Source organism: Salvelinus sp. IW2-2015, unplaced genomic scaffold (assembly GCF_002910315.2).
Source record: "Salvelinus sp. IW2-2015 unplaced genomic scaffold, ASM291031v2 Un_scaffold2640, whole genome shotgun sequence".
NCBI lineage: Eukaryota > Metazoa > Chordata > Actinopteri > Salmoniformes > Salmonidae > Salvelinus > Salvelinus sp. IW2-2015.
Window position 1 is genome coordinate 60,253 of NW_019943947.1, and position 8,056 is coordinate 68,308.

The 8,056-nt window shown below is 42.1% G+C and overlaps 1 pseudogene; it reads left to right on the forward strand.

Annotated features, from left to right (window-relative positions):
- The first annotated feature begins 1,703 nt into the window (after window positions 1-1,703).
- LOC112074458 (zinc finger RNA-binding protein-like) overlaps window positions 1,704-8,056 on the forward strand; it is a 51,804-nt pseudogene continuing 45,451 nt past the window's right edge.

Genomic DNA, 8,056 nt, shown 5'->3' on the forward strand with positions numbered 1-8,056 from the left:
ACATCACTAAGGAACTATCATGGTCCACACACACCAACACAGTCGAGGGCACGACAACGCCTCTTCCCCATAGGAGGTTGAAAAGATTTGGCTTGGGCCCTCAGATCCTGAAAAAGATATACAGCTGCACCATCGAGAGCATGTTGACTGGCTGCATCACCGCTTGGTATGACAGCTGCTTAAGCATCCTACCACAAGGTGCTACAGAGGGTAGTGCGTACAGCCCAGTACATCACTGGGGCCGAGCTTCCAACCTTCCAGAACCTCTACACCAAGCGGGAGTCAGARGAAGACCCTAAAAATGTTCAAAGACTCCAGCYACCCAAGTCATAGACTGTTCTCTCTGCTACCGCATGGCAAGCGGTACCGATGCACCAAGTTTAGAACCAACAGATTTTACCCCCAAGCCAKTAGACTGCTAAATATTTAGTTAAATAKTTAACCAAATAGTTACCCAGACTWWYYKSMWTKRRSCYTTTTKGGMMAMWTTTTTTTTACTCATCACATACGTTGCTGCTACTATTTATTATGTACATATTTAGTTATATGTACATATTTACCTCAATTACCATGTACCCCTGCACATTGACTCAGTACTGGTACTCTGTGTATATAACCAAGTTATCATAGACTCAGTACTGATATTCTGTGTATATAACCAAGTTATCATAGACTCAGTACTGGTAYTCTGTGTATATAACCAAGTTATCATAGACTCAGTACTGGTACTCTGTGTATATAACCAATTTATCATAGACTCAGTACTGGTACTGTATGTATATAACCAAGTTATCCATACTCATTGTGTATTATATTCATTTACTTAATATTTTTACTTCTCTTTTCCTCTGCATTGTTGGTTAGGGCCGTAGTAAGCATTTCCACTTTAGTCTACACCTGTTGTTTACCCAAGCATTTCCCTGTTAGTCTACACCTGTGTTTACCAAGCATTCCCTGTTAGTCTACACCTGTTGTTTACCAAGCATTTCCTGTTAGTCTACACCTGTTTTGTTACCAAAGCATTTCACTGTTAGTCTACACCTGTTGTTTACCAAGCATTTCACTGTTAGTCTACACCTGTTGTTTACCAAGCATGTGACAAATAACATTTGATTCGATGTTTGACTTGTGCAGCACACACCATACACAGTCTCCCTCTGTGCCACCATAATCACACTGTTCTTCAACCCCAGGGTTTCCTGCTATTCACATGAATCAATCAAATGTATTTTATAAAGCCCTTTTTTACATCATCAGTTGTCACAACAAGGATTTACAGATACCTAGCCCAAAACCCCAAAGAACAAGCAATGCAGAAGCACAGTGGCTAGGAAAAACTCCCCGACTGTTATCCCACTGAGGTAAAGCCGTCTTCAGCTCTCTGGCAAGGTTAATCATGCATGGCTTCGAACCACCTATGTCATAAAAGCATTTGCTATGGCATATTATACTATTCTGAGAGAAAAATATAACAAATGAATAGTGTTACTTTCCTTGTAAYGGTTACTTAGACCCAACACATATAGACACATTTCATATAAAGAGTCTATGATTTGATATCATATTGTGCCACAGTCATCTGACCTTGAGGAAAACAAATTAATCGGCATTGTAGAACTACAATTCCCATCCTGTCTGTGTGTACGGCGCATGTGCGGATCCATTTCCTGGTCCGACCTCATATAAATACCATACGCAGGGTTATGAGTCAGAGTTCGTAGTCTGTGAAACACGAACCAATGATTCCTATATGTCCAGTGGTCTCCTTCACCTATGGTGAGTAAATATTTATGAAAACAAATAAATACATTTCAAGACTATTCATTATTTCTAATGTTTACGGGGAAAGATTGGTTTTGGTCGGTGGGTCTTGAATTGAGGAGCTCTCTTTGCACTAATGCGGGGGTATAGCTGCTAACAGTAACTAGCTAGCCAACCTGTGCTAGCCWACCGTTTACCCTCAATATATCTATTCTGCAGTGCCCAGCCGGCTAGGTGAAGATGCTAAAATGGCTACCGGCAACTACTTTGGATTTACCCACGGTGCTGCCGCGCAGTACAGGTAAGAAACGACGTTTGGGAGACGCGATCCATCACCGTACGAGACCAATTTACTGTTGTGTATCAGTTCTGATACCCCCATAGCTAGGTTGCTATTGTTTCAGATTGGGGGAGGGGGTGGTAATAGTAAGTATTCTGCGGAGCAGACATCTGCCAGTTAAGAACAAGGCTCTATTCTCATTGACGAGGATTTCGAGAGGTATCGATTCTCGAGAGAATTGCAAGTTTCCCACGTATCCTACGTTACCGCCAGAGGTTACGCATGACACTCGCCCAACAGTAGCTAAATTYGGTACTTTTTCCGGTGCTAGAACATTTCGGCAATATAAATTGTTACTTCTGTGAAATGTCTTACGTTATGTACTGATTGAGTGACTCAAGTATGCCTAGTAATTTGTCCGAATCTTCTCAAGGGGGGTAGTAAGTAACGTGTATATAAATCCTGGATTGCTGATGCTTTGTATTGGACATGAGAGGATTTGAAGGCCGCTGGTCAGCCATATTGGCACTGTCCCGTAGGAGCAGTCCTCCATAGTAATGAATGAAATTCTACAGTATTACAATTTAAATATTTCAAGGACAAAATGTACATGTATTTTTTGTTGTAGTGGGGATGAAAACATTGGTCATCAAATAAATTATACTTTAAGGATAATGTTTTTAGATGTCTTATGTTTTAGCTCACATAATGCAATATGGTGTCTAATAGAATAAATGTCTTAAAATGAATGTAGACAATGTATTTCTATAGCCTCTCCACCATTCTAAACAATATTTTGGGAGTGCCAAGATAGAGGCAGCCTGGTCTCATAGACTAGATGTAACATAGTAAATGTGAATCCGGGACACTCGTAATTAGTACGACGTTACGTTTTGGTATGGTTACTTAAGGCAGAAACCCAGGGTGGATGGGTGTGTGTATATAGTGAACGTCTAGTGAGTTAAAATCTCATCACGCACAACTTTTAGCATTTTAGCTAATTAACCTTAGCCTAAGTAGTTGAAAAATGGCTATCTAACATGCTAACTCCTAAAAGTAACCMTAGCCTAGCTAGAATTCATAACATATCATACATTATTATAATTGRTAACAAATCAAATGTTATTGGTCACATACACATGGTCAGCAGATGTTATTGCGAGTGTAGCGAAATGCTTGTACTTCTAGTTCCAACAGTGCAGMAATATCTAACAATTATACAAATACCTAATGGAGTAAGACTATATCGATGAGCAATGACAGAGTGGTATATGCTATTAGATGATATAGAATACAGTATATACATATGAGATGAGTAATGCAAGATATGTAAACATTATTAAAGTGACTAGTGTTTGGCCTTCCTGTGACCTCGGGTGCTGTAGGTGTCYTGRAGGGCAGGTAGTTTGCCCCCGTTGATGCGTTGTGCAGACCGCACCACCCTCGGGAGAGAGCCGTGCAGGTGCCGTACCAGGCGGTGATACAGCCCGACAGRATGCTCTCAATTGTGCCTCTGTAAAAGTTTTTAGGTGACAAGCCAAATTTCTTCACCCTCCCTGAGGTTGAAGAGGCGCTCAGCACACTGTGTGGGTGGACCATTTCAGTTTGTCAGTGACGTGTACGCAGAGGAACTTTAAAATGTTCCACCTTCTCCACTGCTGTCCTGTCTGTGGATAGGGGGGGGTGCTCCCTCCATGATCCTCTCCTTTGTTTTGTTGACGTTGAGTGGGAGGTTGTTTTCCTGACATTCCACTCCGAGTGCCTCACCTCCTCCCTGTAGACTTGTCTCGTCGTAGTTGGTTATCAAGCCCACTACTGTTGTGTCGTCTGCAAACTTAATGATGGAGTTGGAGGCATGCTTGGCCACGCAGTCATGGGTGGACGGGGAGTACAGGAGGGGGCTGAGCACACACCCTTGTGGGGCCCCAATGTTGATGATCAGCGAAGTGGAGATGTTGTTTCCTACCTTTACCACCTGGGGGCGGGCCGTCAGGAAGTCCAGGACCCAGTTGCAGAGGGCGGGGTTCAGACCCAGGGCCTCAAGTTTAATAATGAGCTTGGAGGGTACTATGGTGTTGAATGCTGAGCTATAGTCAATGAACAGCGTTCTTACATAGGTATTCCTCTTGTCCAGATGGGATGATGCCATCGCCATCCGTAAGCTTCCCACAACACAGTTGAAGTTTACATACACCTTCCCTTTCTTAGGTCAGTTAGGATCACCACTTTAGGAATGTGAAATGTCAGAATAATAGTAGATAATTATTTATGTAAGCTTTTATATCTTTCATCACATTCCCAGTGGGTCACAAGTTTACATGCTCTCAATTAGTATTTGGTAGCATTGCCTTTAAATTGTCTAACTTGGGTCAAATGTTTCGGGTAGACTTCCACAAGCTTCCCACAACAAGTTGGGTGAATGTTGGCCCATTCCTCCTGACAGAGCTGGTGTACCTGAGTCAGGTTTGTAGGCCTCCTTGCTCACACACGCTTTTTCAGTTCTGCCCACAAATTTTCTATAGGATTGAGGTCAGGGTTTTGTGATGGCCACTCCAATACCTTGAATTTGTTGTCGTTAAGCCATTTTGCCACAACTTTGGAAGTATGCTTGGGGTCCTTGTCCATTTGGAAGACCCATTTGCGACCAAGCTTTAACTTCCTGTCTGATGTCTTGGGATGTTACTTCAATACATCCACATCATTTTCCTACCTCATGATGCCATCTATTTTGTGAAGTGCACCAGTCCCTCCTGCAGCAAAGCACCCCCACAACATGATGCTGCCACCCCCGTGCTTCATGGTTGGGATGGTGTTCTTCGGCTTGCAAGCCTCACCCTTTTTCCTCCAAACATAACGATGGTCATTATGGCCAAACAGTTCTATTTTTATTTCATCAGACCAGAGGACGTTTTTCCAAATAGTACGCTCTTTGTCCCCATGTGTCTGGCTTTTTTATGGTGGTTTTGGAGCAGTGGCTTCTTCCTTGCTGAGCGGCCTTTCAGGTTATGTCGATATAGGACTTGTTTTACTGTGGATATAGATACTTTTGTACCTGTTTCTTCCAGCATCTTCACAGGGTCCTTTGCTGTTGTTCTGGGATTGATTTGCACTTTTCGCACCAAAGTACGTTCATCTCTAGGAGACAGAACGCGTCTCCTTCCTGAGCGGTATGACGGCTGCGTGGTCCCATGGTGTTTATACTTGCGTACTATTGTTTGGTCAAATGAACGTGGTACCTTCAGGCATTTGGAAATTGCTCCCAAGGATGAACCAGACTTGTGGAGGTCTACAATGGTTTTTTCTGAGGTCTTGGCTGTTTTCTTTTGATTTTCCCATGATGTCAAGCAAAGAGGCACTGAGTTTGAAGGTAGGCCTTGAAAAACATCCACAGACTCAAATGATGTCATTTAGCCTATCAGAAGCTTCTAAAGCCATGACATTATCTTCTGGATTTTTCCAAGCTGTTTAAAGGCACAGTCAACTTAGTGTATGTAAACTTCTGACTCACTGGAATTGTGATACAGTGAATTATAATTGAAATAATCTGTCTGTAAACAATTGTTGGAAAAATGACTTGTGTCATGCACAAAGTAGATGTCCTAACCGACTTGACAAAACTATAGTTTGTTAACGAGAAATTTATGTAGTTGTTTGAAAAATGAGTTTTAATGACTCCAACCTGTGTATGTATATTACTAGTGCAAAAATAACAAGTTAATTAGYGGGTGATTTTATAACCAAAGTGGGTGGACAAATTTGATAGTGGTAGATGCCTAGTCTCCCTTATGGTCCAGGTGCGTACGGGGACAGATGCCGACAGATCCATCCACAGCAGATTTTAGTTTAGAATGAGAAATGYGTGTATGCAACAAGTTAGTGCATTTGATTTGTTCCTCTAATMAAACCCACTTGCACAGAATTGTTTCAAACTAAAACGTATCGTATCGGCGCCCATGTATCTATTCTGAACAAATATATAAATGTCCCATGTTTGATGAGCTGAAATAAAAGATACCAGAAGTGTTCCATGCACACGGTGTATTTCTCTTAAATTTTGCACAAATTTGTTACCATCCCTGTTAGTGAGCGTTTCTCCTTTGCCAAGATAATCCATCCACCTGAYAGGTAAATCAAGAAGCTGATTAAACAGCATGATCATTACACAGGTGCACCTTGTGCTGGGGACAATAAAAGGCTACTCTAAAATGCGCAGTTTTGTCTCAGACAATGCTACAGATGTCTCAAGTTGAGGGAGCGTGCAATTGGCATGCTGACTGCAGCAATGTACGCCAGAGAATTAAATGTTAATTTCTCTACCATAAGCTACCTCCAACATCGTTTTTAGATCATTTGGCAGTATGTCCAACTAGCCACAACCGCAGCCCAGGACTTCAACATCTGACTTCTACACTTGCTGGATTGTCTGAGACCAGCCACCCGGACAGCTAATGAAACTTTGGGTTTGCACAACTGAAGAATTTCTGCACAAACTGTCTCAGGGGWAGCTCATCTGCGTGCTYGTCATCCTCACCAGGGTCTTGACCTGACTGCAGTTCGGCATCGTTACCGACTTCAGTGGGCGAATGCTCACCCTTCGATGGCCACTGGCATCGTGCTCTTCACGGATGAATCCTGGTTTCAACTGTATCCGGGCAGATGGCAGTCTATGGCGTCGTGTGGGTGAGCGGTTAGTTGACATCTAAGTTGCGAACAGCAGCAGACTGGCGTTATGGTATGGGCAGGCATGAACTACGAACAACTGACGCAATTGCATTTTGTAGTTGGCAATTTGAATGCACAGAGATACCGTGATGAGATCCTGAGGTCCATTGTGGTCATTAATCTTCCGCCATCACCTCATGGTTCAGCATGATAATGCACGGCCCCATGTCACAAGGATCTTTACACAATTCCTGGAAGCTGAAAATGTCCCAGTTCTTCCATGGCCTGCATACACACCAGACATGTCACCCATTGAGCATGTTTGGGATGCTCTGGATTGACGTGTACGATAGCGTGTTCCAGTTCCCGCCAACGTCCAGCAACTTCACAGCCATTGAAGAGGAGTCGGACAACATTCCACAGGCCACAAATCAACAGCCTGATCAACTCTATGTGAAGGAGATGTGTCGCGCTGCATGAGGCAAATGGTAGTCACACCAGATACTGACTGGTTTTCTGATCCACGCCTCTACCTTGTTATTATGCTTCGGTTGGTCACAGATGCCTTATCTATATTCAGTCATGTGAAATCCATATATTGGGTCTGAATTGATTTTAATTTCCTTATTTTGAACTAACTCTGTAAAAAAAATCTTTGAAATTGTTTCATTTTTTTGTAAAGTGTAGATTTTGAAAGATGCACATCCCTAGTTTACCTCATATATCCTGACATAAAGTAGTCTAGACCAGTATGGCCATACCATCTATTGGTTTAAAAAAATAAATATATAAATAGCCACCCTGGAGTGCAGGTCATTGTTTTAWAAGCGTTATGAAACGTGAGTAAATCTCCAGGGACCAGAATTATATAGTTAATGACACGTTCCTACACAATTTACTGATTCTTCCATGCTGCCCACTTCGACGCTAAATCATGGGTAACATTTTGTATTTTACCCACTGATAGAACAGACTTTCRCCAAATTGACCGTTTCATGATTTATATTTATGGGGTTGTAATTCTCTGTTATTCATTCAATGAGAATTAGCCTCTTTTTAGTGGAGTTGCCATATGATTTTAGCTTATCAAATCAAAAAGGCACGTTATCCTGCTGACGGTTGGCCACCTTCTTTGCATGCGGTTGGACTTGTGTGAGATGTTTACCTAGTGACAGCTGGAAAGATCTATTTGACACTATGTGTTTACAGTAACTAAGCAACAATTCTTTATTAAAGGTATATAACCTAAATTCAAGGTGTCCATATAACATTGACATGTTTACAGTAATACTACAGTAACTACAGGAAATATGACAAGTACCTAGCTTAGTGGGTGACAGCAAGATAGAGAGA